The following is a 12,807-nucleotide window of genomic DNA, read 5'->3' as shown; positions in this document are numbered from 1 at the left end:
CCCTGGTACCTCCTTCTTCTCCATGTAGTCTGGTTTCTTGGATTATTTGCTTAGCATATGGTTTGAATTAGTATAGTGAAAGGATGCAACACTGACACACATTTCTTTACTTTAAACCAGGCATTATCCCCCTATTCTGTTCAAATGAATGCCTCTTGGTCTATGTAGAGGTTCCTTATGAGCATAATTAAGTGTTCTTGAATTCCCATTCCTCACAATGTTATCCATAATTTGTTATGATTCACATAGTTGAATGCCTTTGCATAGTCAGTGAAGCACAGGTAAATATCTTGTATTCTCTACTTTCAGCCAAGATCCATCTGACATAAGCAATGACATCCCCCCTTCCACATCCTCTTCTGAATTCTTCTTGAACTTCTGGCCGTTCCCTGTTGATGTACAGCTGCAACTTCTTTTGAACGATCTTCAGCAAAATTTTACTTGTATGTTGTATTATGACATTCTTCAATAATTTCTGCATTCTGCTGGATCACTTTTCTTTGGAATGGGCACAAATTTGGATCTCTTCCAGCTGGTTGGCCTGGTAGCTGTCTTCCAAATTTCTTGGCATAGATGAGTGAGCACCTCCAGCACTGCATCTGCTTGAAACATCTCAATTGGAATTCTGTCAATTCCTGGAATCTTGTTTTTCGCCAGTGCCTGCAGTACAGCTTGGATCTCTTCCTTCAGTAGCGTAGGTTCTTGATCATATGCTACCTCCAGAAATGGTTGAATGTTGACTAATTCTTTTTGGTACAATGACCTTGTGTATTCTTTCCATCTTCTTTTGATGCTTCCTGCACCATTTATTATTTTCCCTGTAGAATTCTTCAATATTGAAACTTAAGCCTGGAATTTTTCTTCAATTCTTTCAGCTTGAGAAATGCCGAGTGTGTTCTTCCGTTTTGGTTTTCTAATGCCAGGTCTTTGCACATTTCATTATAATACTTTACTTTGGCTTCTTGAGCCACCCTTTGAAATCCTTTGTTCAGCTCTTTTATTTCATTATTTCTTCCTTTCACTTTACCTACTCTGTGTTCAGGGGCAAGTTTCAGAGTATCTTCTGACATCCATTTTGGTCTTTTCTTTCTTTCCTCTCTTTTTTAATGACCCCTTGCTTTCTTCATGTATGACGCCCTTGATGTCATTCTAGAACTTGTCTACTCTTCGACCATTCATGTTCAATGTGTCAAATCTATTCTTGAGATGGTCCATCATATGTCTGTCAGTTTGTCATGCCGTAGTATTGTATGTTGCTGTGACACTGGAAACTTTGCCACTGGTATTTCAAATACCAGCAGAGTCACCCTTGGGAGACAGATTTCACCTGAGCTTCCAGACTGAGACAGACTAGGAAGAAGGACTTGGCAGTCTACTTCTGAAAAAATTTGCCAGCGAAAACCTATGACTAGCAGCAGAACATTGTCTGATATAGTGGTGAAAGATGAGCCTCTCATGTTGGAAGGCACAAAAAATATGACTGGGGATAAACTGCCTCTTCAAAGTACAGTCGACCTTAATGATGTGAATGGAGTCAGTCTCCTAGGACCTTCATTTGCTGATGTGGCACAACTCAAAACAAGAAGAAACATGTACGAATGTTCATTAATAATTGGAATGTGGAATATAGGAGGCATGGATTTAGGAAAATTGGAAGATGTCAAAATTGAAATGGAATGCATCAAGATCAATATCTTAGGCATTAGTGAGCTGAAATGGACAGTATTGGACATTTTGATACGGACAATCACATAGCCTACTATGTTGGGAATGACAATTTGAAGAGGGTATGCGGTTGCATTCGTCACCAAAAAGAACATTTCAAGGTCTATCCTTAAGTACAATGCTGTCAGTGATAGGATAATAGCCACATGCCTACAAGGTAGACCAGTTAATACAACTGTCATTCAAATTTATGGACAAACCACTAATGCCAAAGGTGAAGAAATTGAGGATTTTTACCAATTTTTGAGTCTGAAATTGATCAAACATGCAGTCAAGACACATTAATAATTACTGGTGATTGGAATGTGAAAGTTGGAAACAAAGAAGGATTGGTTGTTGGAAAATATGGTAATAGTAACGGTCCCGGAGATTGCATGATAAAATTTTGAAAGACCAATTAATTCTTCAGTGCAAATACCTCTTTTCAACAACATAAACGGCAACTATACATGTGGACCTCACCATACGCAATACACATGAATCAAATCAACTATATCTGTGGAAAGAGATGACGGTAAAGCTCAATGTCATTCGTCAGAACAAGGCCAGGGGACGACTGTGGAACAGGCCATCAATTGCTCCTATGGAAGTTCAAGATGAAGTTGAAGAAAATTAGAACAAGTCCATCAGGGGCAAAGTAGAGCCCATACAGACACATAGGCATATGCAAATATATGATTCAGCCGTTGTGCATCTAGGTATTTACCAGGGAAATAAAAGTTTATGTCCACCAAAAACCTGCCCACAAATGTTTATAGCAGCTTTACTGATAATTGCTAGAAATTGGAAACAATCAAGATGTCCTTAAATAGATGAATAAACAAGCTGTGGCACATCCATATAATGGAGTATTATTCACGAACAAAAATAAGTGAGCTTTCAAGCTATGAAAAGTGACAGAGTAATCTTAAATGCATATTGCTAAGTGAAAGAAGTTAGTCTGATATGCTACATATTGTATTATTCCAAATACATGACATTCTAGAAAAGACAAAATTTTAGACAGTGAAAAGATCAGTGGCTGCCAGCAATTCAGAGTGGTTTGGAGGGATGAATAGTGGAGCACAGACATTTTTAGGACAGTCAAACTATTCTGAATGATACTGTAATGAGGGTTGCTTGACATTACACATACTGCTTTTACAGCATCAAACAGCCAAGACACCACCCAGTATTTACGCACACATACACAGACACACAGGTAAACATATACACATTCCCATCAGTTTTGTGTGTGACACTCTAGTTTTCTCTTTAATTGAAACCTACCACACACTGTTCCTTGTTCTTATTGTACAAATCCCCTGAGCCCACTGAAAGAACAAGTCTGACAGACAAACCATGTTCTGCCAATTTTGAAAAAGACTCAGTGTTATTTTTATAAGTATTCGCAAAGGCTCATATTTGTGCAAACTATGATGAGAAAAGGCTAACAGGCACTAGAAATCTGGTACCAGGAAATGATTTTTGTTTTTTAAATATCTTCTTACGTAGTTCAGAGAATTGAGTTTTCACCATGATAAATCTCAGGGTTCTAGACCAGTCTTGAGGCAAGCTGATTTATTTTCCACAAGTATCACAAATGAATTTCTAACCCCCAAATCTCAAAGTACATTTTTTCAGTCTTTATTCACCCTCTACATGCAGGTGTTTTTTTTTTTTTTTTTTTTTTTTACATGCAGGTGTTTACTGATCACTCGTAAATCCAAGGCCAGAGACCAGAGCACTACCCGAGTTCACTATGTAACATTCTTACAGGTGTGTTCCAAGATATCTTGAATCTCATATGAGTTTATCTTCTCCCTCTTCCAGGCTTTCCCCCATGCCCCTCCACTCACAATTTTTCAGAACTCCCTTTTCTGTACCTACTTCTGTTTGAGAATGACTTAATTTTTTTTTCATGAATAAATGCTTCATTCACTTTTGTTCTTTAAATCCTGTCTATTTACCTTCTATCTTACTCTTATAATTCACCTTTTCTAAATCCTGAAGCTGCTGTTTTGTTCATGTCTTATGAATTCTTTTCTGGACTGCTCGTAGGGCCCTTGAGTTACCTGATATCTCGAGTAGAAAAGACCCTTACAATGAAATGCAGAGTACATCACTATCGGGTGTTCTTTTGCCATTGCTTTCCTACAACAAATCTGACACATATATTCTGATCGAGCAAACAGCAAATATACTGAAGGCTTTTACATAACCAAAATATTAATTTTTTTAGCTTTGTGCCTCAGGTTAAGTCAACTATTGAGGAAATCAAGAGCTGAAAATGGGGACTTGATTCTTTGACACCCATAATAGAAGACAGAGACTTTTAACAACTCGAGGTTGTAAAAAAGCCACCATGGAAACCTCTTGTGGCTATTTATCCAACACGTTTCCAATCCTCTGCCTTGACTTTCAAGCCCTGTAAAGAATCAGTATCCTCCACTGGTTCCTGAGCACCTCCTGCCTAAAGCAGCTGCTGATGCCTCTTAACACTGACCAACACTACCCCAATGCTCAAGGAGCATGAATCTCAGGTAGAGCACACACTTTGCATGTATGTGGCCCTGGCTTCCATCCTCTGTACATCTACACTTTTTCTTCGCTTCAACACTGTTTAAAACCAATCTTGAGGGAATACAGATTCACTTCTCCTAATATTTTCCATTCAATTTCTGCACACATAGACAGGAAAAAGACAACTCAATGGACTTCCTTCAATGCTCTTTCATTTCTATGCTATGAGCTTCTATATCCCTTAAAGTGACTGTGACGGTAGAAGGAGTACGACAAAAAAGGGAAGAAAAGAAGAACCAAATGCTAACAAAATCTCTTCAATCACCCAAAACAAAATCGTGCACATTAAGCTCCCATTTTGTACTATTATTAAAGAGAAAGACAGATGGGGGGGTGCTTGAAAGGGCCCTGCAGAGAGTTTTTTTTTTTTTTTTTTTAATCAACTAATCCACAAAACCCCCTAGTGACGCTCTCCACTGGGCTACTTCCAGATATGTAGATGTCTAAATTATTTCAGGGCAAAACTGAGTGCCTAAGTTTCCTTCTCTTTGATTCTCTTTCCCTTTATCCGTGACGAGGTGGCCGAGTGGTTAAGGCGATGGACTGCTAATCCACTGTGCATTGCATGCGTGGGTTCGAATCCCACCCTCGTCGGTTCTTCTTTTCCCCACTTGTCGTGGGAGTAAGATTTGGAGCCCTAGGTTGCACAGTGGTTAAGAGCTTGGCTGCTAACCCAAAGGTTAAAATTTTACTAGTAGGATACACTGGAGACAGGATAAAAGGGGACGGGGAGAGGAAAGGTGAAGGTGACACATAATGGGATGAAGAATATGAAGGGGAAGATAAGAGAAGGGAAGTGGGTTTAGGTGTGGAAGAACTAGAAGAGAAGGTGAAAGAAGGTTTGGAACTAGGTCTTTAGGATGCACAAAATATGGATGGCCAAAGAAGTACTTTGAGACTACCAGGGTTGCCTATGTCCCCTCTGTTCTCTCTACAAGGCAGGAAGTCAGAAAGTTCCCTTCCTCCTAAGGAAAATGGACTATGGGTGTTTTTCCAATAGGAGCATGCAGCTGTTTTTGCTCAAGACTTTTGTGGTTTTAAGAGAGCTTAGCAGCTCTTTCCACCTCTGGAAATAATTTTTCAACTGTGGATGCTGGAAGACTTAAGGTTTCCTGAGAAATCCCTTTCCTCTGGATAGCATCCAAACACTTGACGGTTAACAAAGAGCTGGGATCACAGATCTCTGTGGTTGGGATCACAGATCTCCATGACTGGTGATTGGACCGACATTTTGCTGACCAGGAAGAGCTGGTGGCATAGTGGTTAAGAGCTATAGCTGCTAACCAAAAGGCTGGCAGTTCAAATCCACCAGGCACTCCTTGGAAACCCTATGGGGCAGTTGTACTCTGTCCTGTAGGGTCACTATGAGTTGAAATCCACTTGATGCAACAGGTTGTTGTTTGTTTGCTGACCAAGATTATATGGGTAGGTGTGGAAGTGTAGAAGGAATGGGAAAAAGAAAAGCAGATGGAAACCTTCCTCCTGAAACTGCTATCTGTTCATTGACACAGGCACAGGTGAGGGAAAAAAGAAGACTCAAAAGGAACTTGTCCAACAGTCACTTCCCCCTACTTTCCATCTGTATTTTCCTTCCCTACTCCTTAATAATAATGAGAAATTGTAGTAAAGGAGAACAGGCGGTCTGTGACACGGTGGGATGTTGTTGCTTCACCATCAGCAGGTCCTGAGTGAGCACCTTCTTTTATTCCAGTTCCTCCTTACATCATTGTTCTTAAGCAGTTAGGTTGGGAGGCCCAAAGAGTGTCCAGAACTATGATCCAAGAGAGTAACTATCAAGCAATTTATCCTTTCTGTGAGTAGGAAAAACACAAGAAAAGATATTCACAAAGAGAAAAATGGGAGAAGTCTGAAACAAATCTGACCACAGTCAAGTGCCAGTCAGTGAGAAAGGGAAATAACACTTGGAGGTACTGGGAATTGAACCCAGGGCCTCGTGCATGCTAAGCACGTGCTCTACCACTGAGCTATACCCCCTGTTACAAGAAAATTATGAGAACAATTCATAATACTGACTTCTAGCCTGGTCTATAGGCATATTAAAAGGTCAGTTTTTGCAAGTCAAAGTCCGTTATGTTCAATTCTTGTGTTCCTGAATTGCATCAGGCCTCACAGCTATGACAGGAAAATGAAAAAAAAAAAAAGCACTCCAACCAAATGACTCTGAGATCGGCCAACAGCTTTTGGCTTCTTCAAGGACTGCTTTTAGCCAACTGCCTAAAAGTCTGTCAGTTCAGTCCACCACGAGGGAGAGTCTCGGGATTGAACGTTCTGTTAAGCCTTTTGATTGTCTTCTTGAAAAGTCGTTCTCTGCCTGTGAAGCTTACAGAAAGGCACAAAAGATAGTACAGGGGAATAGAAAGATGAGTTCCATGAGCACTGCGAAAGAATGAAGATCCAGGTGGGGAAAGAAGACTAGAAGTTAACTAATTCAAAGTACTTGACCGAAACAGGAGCCCTGGTACGCCTTCGTTAGTACGTATGGCTGCTAACGGAAAGGCTTACAGTTCACTCCTTGGAAACCTTATGAGGTCAGGATCGGATCTACAGCAACGGCTCAATTAGACCGAAACGAAGAGCGACAAGTACAGTCACGCTCTTGCAAACGCCTGTGTCCAGCACCTGGGTTTGACAATGTAGTTTTGCCTCGGCGATGCCGTAGCTCTGGTTTTGAAGAGACGGAAGTCAGAAGTCAGAAGAGAGAGGTGAAAGGTGGACACTCCTGTCTTTAAAACATCCCTTTTTTTAGAAAATTATTTCCTTAATGAGGAAAGAACAAGAGAAGCCCTTTGTGGGCTGGGCACAAACTTCAAGACAAAATGGCTCTTTATAAAGTTTCCCTGTGCCTGGAGAATTCGCAAATTCCCGATGTGGTGCTACTGTTAATCCAGATATAATGGATTAAATCCAAACCTTGGATGGAGAGAACATGTGTCCGGAACGCATAGATTAAACAAAAAAACCAAACCCGTCGCCATTGAGTCGATCCCAACTCATAGCGACCCTATAGGACAGGGTAGAAGTGCCCTATAGAGTTTCCAAGAGCGCCTCGTGGATTCAAACTGCCAACCTTTCAGTTCGCAGCCACAGCTCTTAAACTACACCGCCAGGGTTTACCAATGCAGCTGTCAGCGGTGGGATTCGAACCCAATTCCTGGTAGAGATGGAAACCTTAATCCAGCGCCTTGGACCGCTCAGTTAAGTAGACAAATTATTAACTTCATAGATTAAGTTATTACCATATTAGAAAGACACCTGTCTGAAAAAGAGTGCAAGGAGGAGTGAGTGTGAGGAATGGAATCAATAGGAAAGAGTGGGAGGGGTTATAGCTGGAGAAAGGATGACGCTGAGCGGAGGGGGGAAGCAGCAGCAGAGAAGTAGATGGCAGAGAGGAAAGGGATAGGGTTTGGAGAAGAGTCTGTAAGAAAAGATAGGATATGGACAAGCGTGCAGGTAGAAAGTGACCAAGTTCCCATCTTTACTATGCTCTCGGCAGGCCCTCCGGAAGAGAGAGGCTAAAGTAAATTCTTTCAAAGCATATCTCCCACAAAAAGATATGACTGGTTTTGCTCTGGGCTACCTCCTGATATGCTGATGTCTAAATTACCTCAGGGCAAAACTGAGTGTATAAGCTTTCCTTCTCTTTGATTCTCTTTCCCTGTATTCCTGACAAGGTGGCTGACTGGTTAAGGAGATGGACTGCTAATCCATTGTGCATTGCACATGATAAGATCTCTCAATAAAGTAACAGGAATCCATATTTGGAGGTGTTTTCTCAGGGAAAACCAGTTGTTATCGAGTCGATTCTGACTCACGGCAACCCCATGTGTGTCACAGTAGAACTGTCCTCTCCAGGGTTGTCAATGGCTAATTTGCTGGAATTAGATCACCAGGTGCCTCTGGGTGACAGGAACCTCCAATGTTTCAGTAACCAACAAGTAAGTGTTAACTATTTAAGTCCACCTAGGGACTCCTTTCCCAAGGAAAAACCAAAATCCAACTGCCCCATAGTATTTCTAGAGAGTGGCTGATGGACTGGAACCGCTGACCTTTGGCTTGGCAGCTATGCTTCTCACCACTTGCCCCACCAGGACTCCTTCCATGGTTAGGGACCACTTAAACCCTAGAACATCGAAGTCTCAGCCAGGGGGATACATAAAAACCCAAAAAACTCACTGCTGTCCAGTCAATTCTGACTCTTAGTGACCACATAGGGTTTCCAAGGCTGTAAATCTACAGAAGCCACCTGCCACATCTGTCTCCTGTGGAGCCACTGGTGGTTTGAAATCACCAATACTTTGGTGAGCAGTTGATCCCATTAACCACTGTGCCAAAGTCAGCATTAATTCAAGTGGCTTTGGCTCTCAACTCCAAATTAGTTGCTCCTTCTCCACAAAGTTTTTCTGGTATTAGGAATTTTCCAACCATCACACCAGGGTCTAGCACCTTCACTACTTCTGGCTATCACAGCCACAGCAAATAATTATTGGGAAAGAATACAAAAGCAAAGAACCTGAAAAATTGGCTTGGGAAACTTAAATGCAGATGCAGAGAGAAAACAGATCCTAAGCAAAAAACAGTAAGTATATGGTGTCATGGACAGTCACTGTTCAAGCAAACCCTGGAGCCCGAAACACTGGTTGGGAAATTGAGCAGTGGCTTTGTCTTGTGAAGCTGCAGCTAGGGTTCTGAGAGCCACACAGAAGCATGTGGGGCAAATGTTGGAGGCTGAGCAAGAACTGCAAGCATATTAATCTTTTGTAACAGCCCACTCCTCTTCCTGGGCATTCAAACCTCAGCCATCACAGAGGCTAAGAGACCAGAAGCTTCAGCCTCTTGCCAAAATTTGTGGTGTCAGTCAACCCACATACGAGTTTTAGGAGGTACTCCTTAACCATTGTGTCTTCTCTTGCTTTTAGTTTTCCTTCTGAGATTTTTTCCCCCATGAGAGGTTTTATCTTCCTGAATATTGGAGTATTTCATATATCACCTCTTCAGTTCCTCCCCAGCACTAGTCATCTCCGCTATCCTAACCTCCCTCAAATAACTGACTGAGACCTCGTTGGCACTGGGAAGTAGCTGACAAGGGTGCTTAGAGGCATGAAGTTGTGGTTCTTAAACTTGGGGAATTGCCTGAGAACTTTGTGAATATATGTATTCCTGACTCCACCTCTATAGATCCTGAATGGACTGAGAATCACTGGATAGGGAGGTGATTGGATCTACATCTTTAAAAGTCTCCATGGATGTTTCCCTTTTTCAGCCCTGTTTGAGAACTGCTAGCCTAAGAAGTGGTGCTGAGGAAACTGGAGTGAACTGAGCTGCTGGGAAATTTTTGCTACGAGGAAGCACTGTTTGAATAGGCTCTTACTGAACTCATCAAACTTCTGGAGAGCTCAATGCACCAAGCCTTTAATCCGAGGATCTAAGATTCACACCCCTGTCTGAAGTAGATACTTTCAGTTTTCCCTTACTTCTAACTTATACACCAAAGGCTACTAAGCCCAACTTTCTCCTGGAGCAGCTCTGGGAATATTTACAGTGCATTTTGCTACTCACATATTCTCTTTTCTCAATAGGACTCTGAAGAGGAAGATTTCAAATGTGGAAAATCAGATTTGTAGTATTATTTGAGAGTTATTCATTCAATGAGAACAGCAACCTTATGCTCTGTCCTACTGTCAAATAGATGATCAAAATAGTGCCTTAAGGGATGAGTAGGATGGCACAGTGTTGAGAGGTCAAGGTTGATGATGGAACTAAAATTTGCAAATTTTTAGGAGGATCCCCAAGTCTCTGGATTGTGGAGATGCTAGGTCCTTTCACTTTGAGAAAGGAGGAATGGACTTTACCACTTGTTATGTTGTTTTCTTCTTCTTTGGGGGCATTGGATAGGATTGGAAAGGGGTAAAAAAAGAATTTGATCTGGGATTTCATTTATTTGAGATGCTTACAAATTTAAGGTGCAAATTCAGGTGGATGTTTTATATGTACAGTGATTCCTGAGACTAGAATGTTACAAAGATCTCTCATCTAGACATTTGTATAAAGCATGTGGCTATAGAGGAGAGGGTCTCTACACAGAAGTAGAGTGAACCCTGAAGAAACTCTATCGTAATTTGAAGATTTGGAGCTCCTTAAAGGCATTCATTAAAAAACAAGGGATATGCTTTGCCCTTAGAGTGATCTTGGATTCTGGACTTCATACTGATTACACTATCTTCTTGGACTATCTTAGAAGACTTAAGGAGCAGCAACCTCCAGGTGAGATAACTTGTACCTCTTCTTTGCCAAGTTCTGCACCAATAAGAATCTTCTCCATCTTCACAGGAACCATATGAAGTCCCCTTATAAACTGTGAAGTCCCCATTTTTCTAACAGAACTTGCCTCACAGCTGACCCAGATGGCAGATTCTCAGAGCAATCGAATGTGAGAGCAGTAAAGAGAAGCAAAGGTCTCCTTGAAGGTGACAATTAGACAGATGTCAGACACAAAGATTTGCAGTCACTTGAGTACAGGTAGAATGATAGAGCAGGGGTTAACTTGGCTCTGAGTCTTGTGAAGCAAAATTAGGATAATTTTGGGTAACTGTGAAGTTATAGGTTGATATTATGCTAGAACACCTGGGCTCCAAACATACCCTTTTAAATTTGCGATATGGAGGAATGCAGGGATGCATTCTTGTGGAATCAAGTTGTACTTGAAAGTCTCAAAAGTGAATTCAGTATGTTATTTGTGAGAAGGTCCAATCTACTCTGTATATCACTCTTGGAACATCTCAAAGGAGGAACTTTTCTTAAAGTATAAGATTTTATGAGATACTAAAGTTGAACTTAGTTGAAGAAACATACATACGTTCCCTGTGTTCTAGTCTGGAAATCCAAAACCTTTAAATTGTATGTATAATCCACATAGATCCTGGGAAAAACAGAAGTCAATGTGATTTGTAAGGATTCTCAATAGTGAGGGGATGGAAAAACATTTTGAAGGTAAATTTATATATTATATTCTGCATTTTACAGGCTACATGATCTACCATCCATGTAGAATCTTTCGCAGAAGGACAATAACCATCACATCACTGGTTAGTTTTCACAAGTTAAATCAAATTGCTGCTATGATTCTTGGAGTTTGAAATGGGAAAAGACCAGGAAAAAAAAAAAAAGAAGAGTAACTGTGAAGGGCCTGGAATTGATGAAGAAGATAAGGCATCTACATAAAGTAAAGAGAAAGGAACATAGAGACAACTTCTGATTCATAGTTCTGTACAATTAGAATACGATTGGCTAGTATGTTTAAGAAAAGAAATAAACAGCCATTTGAAATCTTAAAAAGTTATTTCAAAAAAGTAATCAACTAAGAATATCATTGGTGGGTACACAGATTTGCTTCCTTGTCTTTTTGAGGTTCAGCCCATTTTAGATTTCCTAAGCCTCTTTAATGTTAATCATTGATTTGTGAAAGAAGAAACTTCACCTATATTAATTCTTCCTTCCATCAACACCACAGGAATTAGTTACTGGAAGTCAATTCAAGAATCTTCTACTTGTTGAGCATAAGAAAAAACAACCATGAAGGGACTTGAACCCTCAATCCTCTACATCTGGAATCAGTTACCTTATCCATTACACCACACAGCCAATACTGTGAGGATACGGTACAAGCATGTAAGTGAAAGTGTTGATAAGGGAACATTAGGTCTCTGTTTTTAAATTTTTCACTTTGCAGTTGGAGGGAATTTTAACAACATTCATAAAAGGAATCAAATATCATCTGAAACGTCTGAGAACAATTACCTAGAATTAATAAACTGAGATTGTGAGATGATCAGAAGTAACATATTTCTTTGAGAGCACTCTCGTCTACATCACTTATAATGAAGATGTGTTTGGGTGGAGAATTACGACCCAAAAGCTAAACTCTTCTATAAAGGGGTGCAGATGACAGCATAAAGAGAGGGATTTCCAGGCGTTGGTACCTTCGGACCTTATGGTCTCAAAGATAATACAGCGTTGCTCTAGGGAGAAAAGTCTGGAACCACAAACAAGAGCTTCCTTTGTAGAAATATCTAGTTTTAATGCCAGGAAAATATTTTATTACAATCCATTCATAACATAGCTTTTAAAAACTTTATCCTCTACCCACAAGTCAAAGAATCAGCTGATACTGAGGTGGGATGAGGTAGTGGGTCCCAAATCTCCCCAGAAGAGTGGTCCTGAAGTGGGAGGTGCAGTTTAGTGACTTCCAAGCTACATCAAATGGAGAAAAAGGTGCCCAAATAGCTTGGAGGGACGCTTATCTCATTGAAATGCTAATTAACCACAAAGCAGTTTGCCTAAAAGTCATTCCCTAGTTTCCCTGTGGATTCATCCACAAAACAATTCAAGGTGATTTTGTGTAATCCACCCTCAACTCAGCCTTGTATGTTGGTAGGGTAGGAGAGATAAGATATCCACAAATTCCTAAAGTTAAGTAATCACTAATTCTCTCAGTTTTCTCGT

The 12,807-nt window shown here is 40.6% G+C and overlaps 2 non-coding genes across 2 annotated transcripts; one reads left to right on the top strand and one right to left on the bottom strand.

Annotated features, from left to right (window-relative positions):
• Window positions 1-4,799: 4,799 nt before the first annotated feature.
• On the top strand, window positions 4,800-4,881 carry TRNAS-GCU (transfer RNA serine (anticodon GCU)). Its single transcript has one exon. It is a non-coding gene; the product is annotated as a tRNA-Ser (tRNA).
• A 1,329-nt stretch (window positions 4,882-6,210) lies between these two features.
• TRNAA-AGC (transfer RNA alanine (anticodon AGC)) lies at window positions 6,211-6,282 on the bottom strand. The gene has a single exon. It is a non-coding gene; the product is annotated as a tRNA-Ala (tRNA).
• Between the last annotated feature and the right edge of the window lie 6,525 nt (window positions 6,283-12,807).

Source organism: Loxodonta africana, chromosome 1 (genome assembly GCF_030014295.1).
Source record: "Loxodonta africana isolate mLoxAfr1 chromosome 1, mLoxAfr1.hap2, whole genome shotgun sequence".
NCBI classification, from domain to species: domain Eukaryota; kingdom Metazoa; phylum Chordata; class Mammalia; order Proboscidea; family Elephantidae; genus Loxodonta; species Loxodonta africana.
Note: the sequence above shows the minus strand (reverse complement) of the source record. Positions and strands in the feature narration are given on the sequence as shown.